The sequence below is a fragment of the Ranitomeya variabilis genome, chromosome 1, assembly GCF_051348905.1.
Source record: "Ranitomeya variabilis isolate aRanVar5 chromosome 1, aRanVar5.hap1, whole genome shotgun sequence".
In the NCBI taxonomy this organism is placed as follows: Eukaryota; Metazoa; Chordata; class Amphibia; order Anura; family Dendrobatidae; genus Ranitomeya; species Ranitomeya variabilis.
In genome coordinates, this window is record NC_135232.1 from 105,246,239 (window position 1) to 105,260,897 (window position 14,659).

The following is a 14,659-nucleotide window of genomic DNA, read 5'->3' on the forward strand; positions in this document are numbered from 1 at the left end:
CTTTTTTTAGAATTAGGTCCCTATGTTGGGCGGACTCAAAATTTTCTTCCGTCACCCTTACCTCAGGAATGTTGGCCTCTATGGATGCTATCACCGCTGCTGTGCCTGCCATCACCGCTGTGTTTCCCCACCGGCCTGCCCGTCGGTCACTTGCCTGGTCCGCCCTCTCGCTGCAGGTTCTGGTTCCTCCAGCTTCTCTCCTGGGTCCCAGTGCATTCTCCTTCCTCAGTCCCGCCACGTCCTTTCCCAGCTTCTGCTTGTGCGCTCTCCCCAGCGTCTGCACATGCGCCAGGTCCCTTAAAGGGCACCCGCGCATTTTCTCTATAAATTTATACTTTTTCTTGTTTCTGCCCAGTAATCCCCGGCAGCCAATCCGGGTGAATCCTTATGTATTTCTGGACACCTCCTCCAAGGGGAGGTGCCTGGTTAATCACTTGCTACCCTCTCTGAAACCCTGGCCTGAACTTGCTGTCTTTCGCTCACACTCTCATTGCTATATGTTTACTGTTGCTCTGCCCTGTCCGCTACTGCACGCTCATGTCTTGAGTGTCCTCTCCTGTCCTCCATACACTGGTACCCCAGTACTCAGTCCTAGCAGTATCCTCTTCCCTTTTTACACCTTTTCTTTTCCATTATCTCCGCTTTTGTCCTCCTGTAGTCCCGTTCTTACGTCTGCTTCTGGTTTTCATCCCTTCCCGTCTGTGTCCCAGTATCCATGTTCCCCGGCTCCCACTGCTCTGGATCCTCCTTCTCCTGTGACGCCATTCTGCCCTGGTTCCTGTTCTCCGCCTGAGCCGTCCCTCTTGGTATCTTTTACCGTGGTTCTAGTGACCTCTGGGCCTGCTCCTGACAATCTCTCTATAGGGGTTGGTCTCCAGTAGGTCAGCTCGCCCAGGGGTAAGTCTGTTCCATGGTCCAGAGGGTCCACTCTTAGCATTCGCCTTCCTGCGGCGTCACAGATGCTACTAACTCACCCATATTACATAGAAGGGAAAGCCATCGGACTCTGGGGTTGGTGAGACTTCTTCTGTCTCTTCCCAAGCAATTGAGGTCTCTGCCTCTCCTGAACAAGTCTCCAAACAACACATAATCGGGTGCAATAAATTCTGGACCATCTTAACACTCTGGCCACCGGATAGTCTTTAGCATCTCCATGAATGCAGTGGACCCTCTTCCCAGGGATCAATTAGAGAGGGAGTGTGGCCCTCACAAGAGTCACCAAACTCCCTAGTCTACTTGTCCAGTCATTTGCACACCATTCACTGTTACAGGACAAGCTTGGGGCCTCTCGCTGGGTGGACAGGTCACACTGTGTTAGGGCTAGCGGAACGCACCGAGTAAATAGAGATGTTTTTATTGATATTGGTGCGTTCGCAGCCTGGGGTCCACCGTGCAGGAGTACCTGCTGCTAGCAAACGGCGGCACTATATGGCTGTATGGACTAACTCAGTTAATTCACCGAGTAGCCGTGAAAGCAAAGCACTGTGCCCTGTTAGACTTCACAGAGGCACAGGCTAACTGCCCAAACAGAGAGGAGTCAGTGGTCACGCATGCACACAAAACTCCTCGCCGGAGGTGCCAGCATTCTAGGGGCTTATTTCAGCCGGGTCCCTGAACACACTCTCACGTGACCACACTGGCGCAAAGCACATAACAAAGAACAATACTAGCGCATGGCCGTGCAACCATGCGAGCCTTAAATAGTTTCAGCACGAACAGGACCTTCCTAGAAGGACCAATGAGAGGCTGCCACAGAGCGTGAGCACCTACAGGACCTTCCTGAAGGACCAATGGTCTTAGCTGCAGTATCTGATCATCTGACCCTCGATCTCCACTGAGAGATCTTACTCTGGGCATGCTCAGAACGAGAAAATCAGGACTTAGTCCCAGAAGCGTCTGCTCGCCGCTGCCCAGCACTGACTTCAATGGCAGAAGCAGGAAAGGCAGCAGTAACTCTTTGTACAGAGTGAGATGCTGGGACTGACGTCTCTGCTGAGCAGGCTCCACTGTGGCAGGAGAAGAATGGGAGACCGCAGTGGAGATGGCCTGAGATTCCCTCTGTGCAGAGGTGGGAACTCGACCCCTAACACACTGCAAGCCGAAAATGCATAGAATAAACGCCGGCATCCCATGCTACATTCCGTTTGCTCGGTGGTCGGGGGACAATGGGAAGCTATATGACCTGGGCTGAGACAGCACATTACATAAAACAGTGATGAAAAATATTGGTTAAAAGTAGGTGCCCCGAAAGGAAATTATAGATGTGGACACTGTTATTTTTGTTTGTTTCACATAACAGGAAAACGGTTACAGATTGGCCCGATTTCACACTATGTCCGATTTTATCACTTGCAGAACTAATTTCTTAGTCTATGTCCTATTTTGTCCATGTAAATAGTTTTACATTAGAAAAACTTTATTTGTGAGGTTTCGGGATTCGGGAACATTATAATTCTATTAGTACGGGAAAAGGAGTCCCGCGTTTAATAAAACACATGAGAGACTGTCACGGGGGAATGCAGAGGCATTGCAGTTTGCGGGTTTAGAACTGGTCGCTTTACCTGAACAAGGCGGCGATCTTCATAAGCTGCTATTAAGAAGAGAGATCAGATGGATTATGCGCACTGGGAACAATGGGATTTAACGATAGAATCGACATGACAGTCTTTTTGTAATAGTCCTCTAATATTCTTCCCTATGGTGTCTTTTGTAAATTCGGATTTTAATTTTCTTGTTTTGCATTTGTAATTATCTTTTATCCATTCAGCTGTATTTGACTCAGCCCCTATTGTGGGTTGGAAGGGGGTGTGGCAGGTGTTTTCCACTTGTGGCAGATATATACCTCGCCACATCCTTCCTTCCATAGAACCTGTTGAAGCGCCTGTGCGCGATCGATTGTCGTACAGTTCTTTGTTCCACCGATCACTCTCCTGGCCTGGATGTTTTAAAATTGCCGAAATAAAGTGAAATTTTAGGACAGTGAGTGCCACTCTTTCCTCACTTGCTGCATGGACATTTGTACTGTTTTTTCATGAGTGGGCACCCAGGAGTCCGATTTGGGCAGCCATTAAGCAGATTGAATGTTCAATAATAGCTGTGTAAATGTGTTGCAGTGGTGCAGATCATTTTGTCTGAATTGGAATCCTCAGTATGGAGTGACTCCCCAAGGATCCGTCAACCCAGTGCTACCTTTTGATTAGTCATACCAATGCATCAGCTTTCTGGGGATCTCCCTGGGCAACCAAAGTCTGCGTCGAGCTTGAAAGGGAGTCCATTATAACTTGCGCTACCATCTGCGATGGGGTAGAGGACTCCAGCTGCAACCACAGTTGGACAAGGTGTGGCAGATCAAACATTTGGGAGCAAGGGTGTCATGGTGATATGCCCAGCGGTGGACAAGTTGTGCCCTGGCAGACATTGTGACCCCCAAAGCGTGCCAAAATTTCCATTTTCAATTTTGCATATTTTTTGGCGTCCTGTAAGATTAAATCATAGCAGGCCTTTTGTAGTTCCCTTGCTAAGTATGGCATCAGGACTTCCGCCCACTGCTTTGGCAGGAGTTTCTACCTTTCAGCAACCCTTTCAAAAACCATTCCAAAGACCTATATGTCATCTCCTGGAATTATTTTCTGCAATTCTCTTCTCACCGTCTTCCGGACAGAAAAATGATCAGCCGACCCCAGAGTTGGAGCTGCCACAAACTGCCTCTGTGAGTAATTCAATCTGTTGCTGCCCTTGTCGGTGCTGGTTTTGTTATGGTGCTGCTGCTGTTGGAGTTGTGGCTGAATCTTTTGCTGATGCTGATGGAGCTGTTGCATAAACAGCTTATTTGACTCATGTTGTGCCAGCTATTGTTGTTGCTGCTGGTGGACGTGCTGGTGCTGTTGTATAAGCAGCTTACTTGTCTCTTGTTGAGCTTGCACCCAGTGTTTAATCTGGTCCTCCATGCTGTCTGACGTTCTTCCCTGGCTTATAGTTGCCTTCACCCATGACATGCAATACCCCTGTAGCAGTCACACATGTTCCCTAGGAACGCTGCCCTCACTTCTAAAGGTACCGTCACACTAAACGATATCGCTAGCGATCCGTGACGTTGCAGCGTCCTGGATAGCGATATCGTTGTGTTTGACACGCAGCAGCGATCATGATCCCGCTGTGATATCGTTGGTCGTAGCTGAAAGTCCAGAACTTTATTTGGTCGTCAGATCGCCGTGTATCGTTGTGTTTGACAGCAAAAGCAACGATACCAGCGATGTTTTACACTGGTAACCAGGGTAAATATCGGGTTACTAAGCGCAGGGCCGCGCTTAGTAACCAGATGTTTACCCTGGTTACCAGTGTAAAATGTAAAAAAACAAACAGTACATACTCACCTTTGCGTCCCCCGCCGTCCACTTCCTGCACTGACTGAGCGCCGGCCGTAAAGTGAAAGCACAGTACAGCGGTGACGTCACCGCTCTGCTGTTAGGGCCGGCACTCAGTCAGTGCAGGAAGCGGACGCCGGGGGACGCGAAGGTGAGTATGTACTGTTTGTTTTTTTACATTTTACACTGGTAACCAGGGTAAACATCGGGTTACTAAGCGCGGCCCTGCGCTTAGCAACCCGATGTTTACCCTGGTTACCCAGGGACCTCGGCATCGTTGGTCGCTGGAGAGCGGTCTGTGTGACAGCTCTCCAGCGACCAAACAGCGACGCTGCAGCGATCGGCATCGTTGTCTGTATCGCTGCAGCGTCGCTTAGTGTGACGGTACCTTAACACCAAATGTAACAATGCTACTCGGGAGCGATCTGAGGTATCACAGAAACCATTCTATTTAAAGTCTGGCTTGTTTGTTTCAGTCCTCATAAATTGCATCGCAGGAAACTCAAATACAGCCACAACCCTTGATTGGCACAAGATAAAACATAAAGCAAAAAGTCCATACAATAGTGCTGGTTAGCCTACCTGACTTATAGCTTTTTAGTCCTTTAGCAAAGGCAATCAATTAAGGAGATCTGCTTACCTCCATAAACACAGTCATGTGTGAGACAAACAGGTCTCATTTTACAAAGTGAGCCAAGCGCAGGGGTGGAGATATGGTGAGCAGCAACTCTTCAGCTGCTCATAATCAACCTGTCATGGGCAATTAGCCCCTTTTAGACCTATATGTGCTAAAGTATTACTCCAGGTTTATTTCCCATCCACTATGTGTCTAACAGTCACCTTACAGCAGGAAGTGCAATTCGAAGTTAGCACAAGCGAAGAAGAGTGCCCACCTAGCTTGCTAGGAATTCAACCGCTGGGTAGACTGCAGGAAGTTTAGATTCTTATGGTCCATGTAAATTATCACCGGAGAGCTGGCACGCTCCAATAGATGTTTTCACTCCTCAATTGCCCTCTTGATAGCTAGAAGTGCGCGATCGCCAAAAGTGTAATCTTGCTCAGCCGGTGAAAACAGTTTGGAGAAAAAATCGCTAGAGACAGACTTCCCCAAAGTAGTTTTTTGCAGAAGCACTGACAGATGAGGCATCTACCTCCAAGACAAACTGTTGGGATCTGGGTTAGATAGTGCCAGAGCACTTGCAAAGGCCTCTTTCAAATGCTGGAACACTGTCGACTCAGGTCAGTCTCTGGTATTGGTCCTCTTCTTGGTTAACAGAAGAGAACTGAAGAGACCTTACCTGGATCCATTTCAAGACCTTGATTGGAGAGAGTGTAGCCAAGGAAAGGTTTTTTTAAAGACACATTTGGATATTTTGGCAAAGAAATTGTTCTCCCGGAGGTCCTGCAGAACTTGTCGGACGTGCTGCCTGTGGGAAGAAAGGTCACCAGAGAATATCAGGATATTGCAGCGCCCCAGAGTCCTGGTCGTTGCAGTACTGTTGCTTCGCCACTTAGGGGAGTGATGGTATGTCTGATGGCACCTAAGGAGTTCACCTGACCAGGTATCACAGTCACACTTTACACTTCACACTCTGGCCACCAGGGGGAGCAAAGGGTTCTATGTATTAGGCCACTCCTCACAATCTGGTAAAACTGGGGGTTGGATAGGAAGTTAGTCAGAAGGTGACTGGGTTGGAACCAGGCAACTGTTATGGACTGGTAATTTAGGAGCAACATGCGACTAGCTCTGAGCAGGTGGTAACTATACAGACTGCAGTTCCTGATCTTAACACAACACTAGCAGTAGCCGTGGAATGTTCCTGTCACTCCCTGGACACCTCGTCACAGCTGGAGAACTAGCTACCCCTAAAGGTAGAAACAGGAAAGCTATCTTGCCTCAGAGAAGATCCCCAAAGGATAGGACAGCCCCCCACAAATATTGACTGTGAGAGGAGAAGGAAATGACATACGTAGTATGAAACAAGATTTAGCAAAGGAGGCCACTACTAGCTAGATAGATAGTACAGGAAAGAACACTGTGCGGTCAGTAATAAAAACTAGAAAAAGTCCACCGCAGAGATATGCAAAAATCTCCACACCTGACTAAAGGTGTGGAGGGCAAAATCTGCAGCCCAGAGCTTCCAGCTTAGCTGAATAGATCCATACTGATAAGCTGGACAAATGAGCAAAACATAGAATGTGCTGAACAAATAAGTCCACAACAAGTGGACTGCAAAAGGACAAGCAAGGACGTATATTTGCTGAACTGGACAGAGTGTCAGGGAAATCCAAAAGAGCAGTGGCTCCATGCAGGAACAATTGACAACTGGTATTGATTGAGAGATAAGGCCAGACTAAAATAGCCGAGCCAGAAAGACGATCAGTGGAAGCAGCTGCTGATGCTAAATCCAAGAAGCAGCTATACCACTCAAAACCACAGGAGGGAGCCCAAGAGCAGAATTCACAAAAGTGCTACTTACAACCACCGGAGGGAGCCCAAGAGCGGAATTCACAACAGTACCCCCCCCTTGAGGAGGGGTCACCGAACCCTCACCAGAGCCCCCAGGCCGATCAGGACGAGCCAAGTGAAAAGCACGAACCAAATCGGCAGCATGGACATCGGAGGCAACCACCCAAGAATTATCCTCCTGGCCATAACCCTTCCACTTAACAAGATACTGAAGCCTCCGCCTCGAAAGACGAGAATCCAAAATTTTCTCAACCACATATTCCAAGTCCCCCTCAACCAACACTGGGGCAGGAGGATCAACAGAGGGAACAACGGGTACCACATATATCCGCAACAAAGATCTATGGAAAACATTGTGGATGGCAAAAGAGGCTGGAAGGGCCAAACGAAAAGACACTGGATTGATAATCTCAAAAATCTTATAAGGACCAATAAACCGAGGCTTGAACTTAGGGGAAGAAACATTCATAGGAACATGACGAGAAGATAACCAGACTAAATCCCCCACACGAAGCCGAGGACCAACACACCGACGGCGGTTAGCAAAACGCTGAGCCTTTTCCTGAGACAACGTAAAATTGTCTACCGCATGAGTCCAAATCTGCTGTAACCTGTCCATCACAGAATCTACACCAGGACAATCAGAAGGCTCAACCTGCCCTGAAGAAAAACGAGGATGGAAACCAAAATTAAAAAAAAGGCGAAACCAAAGTAGCCGAACTGGCCCGATTATTAAGGGCAAACTCGGCCAACGGCAAGAAAGCCACCCAATCATCCTGATCAGCAGACACAAAGCATCTCAAATAGGTTTCCAAGGTTTGATTAGTTCGCTCAGTTTGGCCATTTGTCTGAGGATGGAATGCCGAAGAAAAAGACAAATTAATGCCCATCCTAGCACAAAAGGCCCGCCAAAACCTGGAAACAAACTGGGAACCTCTGTCAGACACAATATTTTCCGGAATGCCATGCAAACGAACCACATGCTGAAAAAACAATGGAACCAAATCAGAGGAGGAAGGCAATTTAGGCAAAGGTACCAAATGGACCATTTTAGAGAACCGGTCACAAACCACCCAGATAACAGACATCCTCTGGGACACAGGAAGATCTGAAATAAAATCCATGGAAATATGCATCCAGGGCCTCTCAGGGACAGGCAAAGGCAAAAGCAACCCACTAGCGCGGGAACAGCAAGGCTTAGCCCGGGCACAAGTCCCACAGGACTGCACAAAAGAACGCACATCCCGCGACAAGGAAGGCCACTAAAAGGACCTAGCCACCAAATCTCTGGTACCAAAAATCCCAGGATGACTGGCCAACACCGAACAATGGACCTCAGAAATTACCTTACTTGTCCATCTATCAGGAACAAACAGCTTCCCCACAGGACAGCAGTCAGGTTTATCAGCCTGAAATTCCTGAAGCACCCGCCGTAAATCAGGGGAGATGGCAAAAAGAACCACCCACTCCCTAAGAATGCCAACCGGTCCAAGAACTCCAGGAGAATAAGGCAAAAAACTCCTAGAGAGGGCATCCGCTTTAACATTCTTAGATCCCGGAAGATATGAAACCACAAAATCGAAACGGGAGAAAAACAGGGACCATCGAGCCTGTCTAGGGTTCAGCCACTTGGCCGACTCGAGGTAAATCAAATTCTTATGATCGGTCAAGACCACAACGCGGTGCTTGGCTCCCTCAAGCCAATGTCGCCACTCCTCAAATGCCCACTTCATAGCCAACAACTCCCGATTGTCGACATCATAATTGCGTTCCGCAGGTGAAAACTTTCGGGAAAAGAAGGCACATGGTTTCATCAAGGAACCATCAGAATTCCTCTGTGACAAAACGGCCCCTGCCCCAATCTCAGAAGCGTCAACCTCAACCTGAAAAGGAAGAGACACATCCGGCTGACGCAAGACAGGGGCAGAAGTAAATCGGCGCTTAAGCTCCTGAAAGGCCTCAACAGCCTCAGAGGACCAATTTGTTACATCAGCGCCTTTCTTCGTCAAATCGGTCAGGGGCTTAACCACACTAGAGAAGTTGGCAATGAAACGGCGATAAAAATTAGCAAAGCCCAAAAATTTCTGAAGGCTCTTCACAGATGTGGGTTGAATCCAGTCATGAATGGCTTGGACCTTAACAGGATCCATTTCTATAGACGAAGGAGAAAAAATAAACCCCCAAAAAGAGACCTTCTGAACTCCAAATAGGCACTTAGACCCCTTCACAAATAGAGCATTATCACGAAGGATCTGGAACACCATCCTGACCTGCTTCACATGAGACTCCCAATCATTGGAAAAAATCAAAATATCATCCAATACACAATCAAGAATTTATCAAGATAATTGCGAAAAATGTCATGCATGAAGGACTGAAATACAGAAGGAGCATTAGAAAGCCCGAAAGGCATCACCAGGTATTCAAAATGGCCTTCGGGCGTATTAAATGCAGTTTTCCATTCGTCACCCTGTTTAATACGGACAAGATTATATGCCCCTCGAAGGTCAATCTTGGTAAACCAACTAGCCCCCTTAATCCGAGCAAACAAATCAGAGAGCAAAGGTAAAGGGTATTGGAATTTGACCGCGATCTTATTAAGAAGGCGATAAGCAATACAGGGTCTCAAGGAGCCATTCTTCTTGGCAACAAAAAAGAATCCCGCTCCCAATGGTGACGAAGACGGCCGAATATGCCCCTTCTCCAAGGACTCCTTAACATAGCTCCGCATAGCGGTATGTTCTGGCACAGACAGGTTGAAAAGTCGGCCCTTAGGGAACTTAGAGCCTGGAATCAAGTCAATAGCACAATCACAGTCCCTATGTGGAGGAAGGGAAGTGGACTTGGGCTCATCGAATACATCCTGGAAATCTGACAAAAGTTCAGGAACATCAGAAGAGGGGGAAGAGGAAATTGACATTAAAGGAACGTCACTATGTACCCCCTGACAACCCCAACTAGTCACAGACATCGATTTCCAACCCAACACTGGATTGTGTACTTGTAACCATGGAAAACCCAGTACAACAACATCATGTAAATTATGCAACACCAGAAAATGACCATCTTCCTGATGTGCTGGAGCCATGCACATAGTCAGCTAAGTCCAATACTGAGGTTTATTCTTGGCCAACGGTGTAGCATCAATACGCCTCAGAGGAATAGGGCTCTGCAAAGGCTGCAAGGAAAAACCACAGCGCCTGGCAAATTCTAAGTCCATTAAGTTCAGGGCAGCACCTGAATCCACAAATGCCATGACAGAGAAAGATGACAATGAGCAGATCAGGGTCACAGACAGGAGAAACTTAGGCTGTACAGTACTAATGGTAACAGATCTAGCGACCCTCTTAATATGCTTAGGGCAATCAGAGATAGTATGAGCTGAATCACCACAGTAAAAACACAGCCCATTCTGACGTCTGTATCCCCTCTGTTCCGCTCTGGTCAGAATCCTATCACATTGCATAATCTCAGGACTCTGTTCAGAGAATGCTGCCATATGGTGCACCACTTTGCGCTCGCACAGGCGCCGATCAATCTGAATGGCTAGAGACATAGATTCGCTCAGACCAACAGGCGTGGGGAACCCCACCATAACATCTTTAAGGACTTCAGAAAGACCCTTTCTGAAAATTGCTGCCAGAGCGTCCTCATTCCATTTAGTGAGCGCAGACCATTTTCTAAATTTCTGGCAGTATAATTCTGCCGCTTCCTGACCCTGGCACAGGGCCAACAAGTAGTGTTGAGCGATACCGTCCGATACTTGAAAGTATCGGTATAGGAAAGTATCGGCCGATACCGGCAAAGTATCGGATCTCGCCGATACCGATACCCGATACCAATACAAGTCAATGGGACTCAAGTATTGGAAGGTATCCCTGATGGTTCCCAGGGTTTGAAGGAGAGGAAACTCTCCTTCAGGCCCTGGGATCCATATGAATGTGTAAAATAAAGAATTAAAATAAAAAATATTGATATACTCACCTCTCCGACGCAGCCTGGACCTTCAGTAATAAAAACTAGAAAAAGTCCACCGCAGAGATATGCAAAAATCTCCACACCTGACTAAAGGTGCGGTGGGCAAAATCTGCAGCCCAGAGCTTCCAGCTTAGCTTAATAGATCCATACTGATAAGCTGGACAAATGAGCAAAACATAGAATGTGCTGAACAAATAAGTCCACAACAAGTGGACTGCAAAAGGACAAGCAAGGACTTATCTTTGCTGAACTGGACAGAGTGTCAGGGAAATCCAAAAGAGCAGTGGCTCCATGCAGGAACAATTGACAACTGGCATTGATTGAGAGATAATGCCAGACTAAAATAGCCGAGCCAGAAAGACGATCAGTGGAAGCAGCTGCTGATGCTAAATCCAAGAAGCAGCTATACCACTCAAAACCACAGGAGGGAGCCCAAGAGCAGAATTCACAAAAGTGCTACTTACAACCACCGGAGGGAGCCCAAGAGCGGAATTCACAACAGGCAACATCCTGTGGCAGAGGGTGTTGCGGGGGAAGATTCAGGGGGTCTCTGTCAGGGGTGGGATCCTGACAGTGACCTAGCGAACAGAACAGAACGTTACGGAGCCGTGCCTGCACCCGTTGCGGTGGCATCCTAAGGAAAGAAACGAAGCGAGGTTTACTGTGGAGAAGTGAGAAACGAGATCGCAGCAAAAAGGGGATAAAGCCAGTAGGAGTCGTGCCTTAAGATCGTGGCAACATCCTACTGAGGCGCGTAGCTGGTGGCCGGAACGCCGAGGAAGTATTGGGCTCCAAGCATTACTTCAAACAGCAGCAGGACAGTTAATTTTAGGTTGGCTGTCTCACCTAAATCACCTAAGCAGACATAGGGGCAATTGTGGGAGAGGGGCGACGCTAGGGTCCCGGAAGAACTCCAGGCCTACCCGTCATACGGGTGCGTCCTATCCATATCATCTGGGGGATCAGAATAGATACGAGTTGTGAGAGAAGAACATCAGAAACAGACACAACAGTTGTGAGGACTATCCCGTGGTGCTCAGCAGGGAGGTACTACAACACACAGGCACTAGAAGGTAGGCACTGATTTCCACCTGCAATGGGAACTCTGGATGTGCCATCGGACCGGCCGGTCTCAGCCAGCCCTGTTAACCGTACTCTGGATTGAGGATCCTGAAGCCTTCAGTAAAGAGGTAAAGAGACTGCAACCCTGTGTCCTCGTTATTCATCGCGACCTGCACCACGCACCATCATCTCATCTTTCACTGGACGCCCCTTAGCAGGGTCACGGACCGGGTCTAGTCACCATAACGACCCCAGAACTGAGACCGAGAGGCCCAGTACCGAGTACCCCGTGGCCCTGCGTCTGGGGGCGCTCCAATATCATCCAAATATACGACCACAGAAACATAGAGGAGATCCTGGATGATTTCATTAATAAACTCCTGAAAGACGACTGGTGTATTACACAACTCAAAGGGAATGACGAGTTACTCGTGTTTGCTGTCACAAGTATTAAAGGCTGTTTTCCATTTGTCGCTCTTGCATATAAAAGTAGGTATAAAAATTATAAGATGAGTTTCATATGATATGTCATACTAGTAAGAGTCTGATCTACGAAAATATTCATTTTTTAACCCACATGTTAAATGGTATATAGAAAAAGAAAACTTCTAAACAACAAAATTGCTGTTTTATTAGTTGCTAGAACTCTAACACAAAATGCAACAAAAAGTGATTAAATTGTCTTATGTATTCCAAAATAGTACCATTAAAAACTACAGCTCGGCATGCAAAAAACTAGCCCTCATGCAGGTCCATTAATAAAAATAAAAAATGTATGCATCTTGGAAATTTTGTTTAAATTATAAACTGCATGTTTGGTATCACCACAATCATACTGATCTGGAGAATAAAGTTGCAAGGTGATTTTTTATCAGACAATGAACTCTTAAGACAAACCAAAAAGAAATGCAATTATTGCTTTTTTTTCACCATTTCACTTCACTGTTTTTCAGTACACATTATATAGTTGAGTAAATGCCGTCATTCAGAAAATGAAAAGCTTGGAAGAAGATGAGGCAAACATTGAAACTCAAAAATTAAAATTGGCTGTGTCATTAACCCCTTTCCAACATCAGGCGTAATAGAACGCCGATGTCGGACTCACTCCCTTTGTTGTGGGCTCCGGCGGTGAGCCCTCATTTTTCCCAGCACATGGATTTCTCTAGAATAAAGCATCAGATCGCAGATATCAAGGTATCATTTTACTCAGTTTCCTATAACCTACATGATCATATAGACGGCTTAGGAGGGTTGAGCCTACTGACAGATTCCATATTAATATTTATTTGTTTTCTTCTCTCCAGGCACACATTGTGAAAATTCCAGTGATGCAAACATGACTTACATAATAAAAGGCTATCTCGTAGGCCAGGTGATGACTAGACTTGTACCCTCAGTGTTCACCCTGGTATTTTGCGTGGCACTCCCTCTAAATGTAATAGCTATTGTCATATTACTCTTCAAGATAAAAGTCAGGAAGCCAGCGGTGGTATACATGCTGAACCTGGCTGTCGCTGATGTGCTGTTTGTTCTTTTTCTTCCTTTCAAAATAATATATCGTTTTGCTGGCAACAACTGGCGCATTGGAGAAGCAATGTGCCGAATTGTCACTGCATCATTTTACTGTAACATGTACTGCTCCATCCTCATCATGACCAGCATCAGTGTGGACAGGTTCCTGGCCGTGGTCTATCCAATACAATCCCTCTACTGGCGGACTACAACCCGGGCATGGGTGGCCTGTATATTCATTTGGTTCCTATCCATGTCGAGCACCATACCTCTTCTCATAACTCAGCAAACCATTGTTACTGAGGATCTGAACATCACGACCTGCTATGATGTGCTGTCATGGGAACTTCTGCGGGGTTTTTATCTTTACTATTTTACCACTTATATCTCGCTGTTCTTCTTCTTACCTCTCATTATTACGACCTTCTGCTACATTTCTATCATCAGAAAGTTAAGCTCTTCTGTAATTGACAGCACATTCAATCGATCTCAAGCTGTGGTACTGACTGTAATTGTACTGTGTGTGTTTGTACTCTGCTTTGGCCCAACCAATATCATCTTTTTAATTCACTATCTGGGTTATTATAAGGGAACCAGTGGAATTTTGTATTTTACTTATGTTACCTGTGCTTCTTTCAGCAGCATCAGTTGCTGTCTTGATCCTCTTATCTATTATTATGGATCGTCGAAGTGTCGGATGTTTCTGCATAATTTGCGCTGCTGCAAAACGAAAAATAATTCAGAAGATAAAATAACCATTAGTACTAAAAGTACATAACGCACTATGGCAGAATACCATGGCAAGTATAAAGTTGAAAATGCTATAAGGCTTAAGTGCACCCACGCAACCAGTGTTTTTAAGCTTTAGTGTACCTAAAAAAACATATTACAAAAAACATTTTGAGTTCACAGCTCCTAACCAGACATTTGTATTCTCATTGTTATCGGCACACTGCTTCCTTAGCTGTGCTCCAGGCCCGTCATACTGTCCCTCTCTTGCACTGCAACTCCAAAGTCAGCACTGACGGAAGAGGGAGGGGAACTACAAAGTGTGACAGAGCAAGTGCAAAAGTTTCCTATCTTCTGTACTCACTCCAGCTACATTTTTCTAGAGTATCTCCCCAACCACCAAAATTGCTCCCATTATTATTCCACAACTGCCTTTTTCTGTCCTATCTCTCCCTGTAAGCATTTTCTCATGTTCTCACTGCCACCCCTCATAGCTACCCTCTCCCCCATAATTTGCTTTCTTCTGACCCTCATGCACCTGTTC

General features: G+C 46.5%; 1 pseudogene; it reads left to right on the forward strand.

The window, feature by feature from the left end:
- The first annotated feature begins 13,249 nt into the window (after window positions 1–13,249).
- LOC143793746 (proteinase-activated receptor 1 pseudogene) lies at window positions 13,250–14,325 on the forward strand (annotated as a pseudogene).
- The last annotated feature ends 334 nt before the right edge of the window (window positions 14,326–14,659 follow it).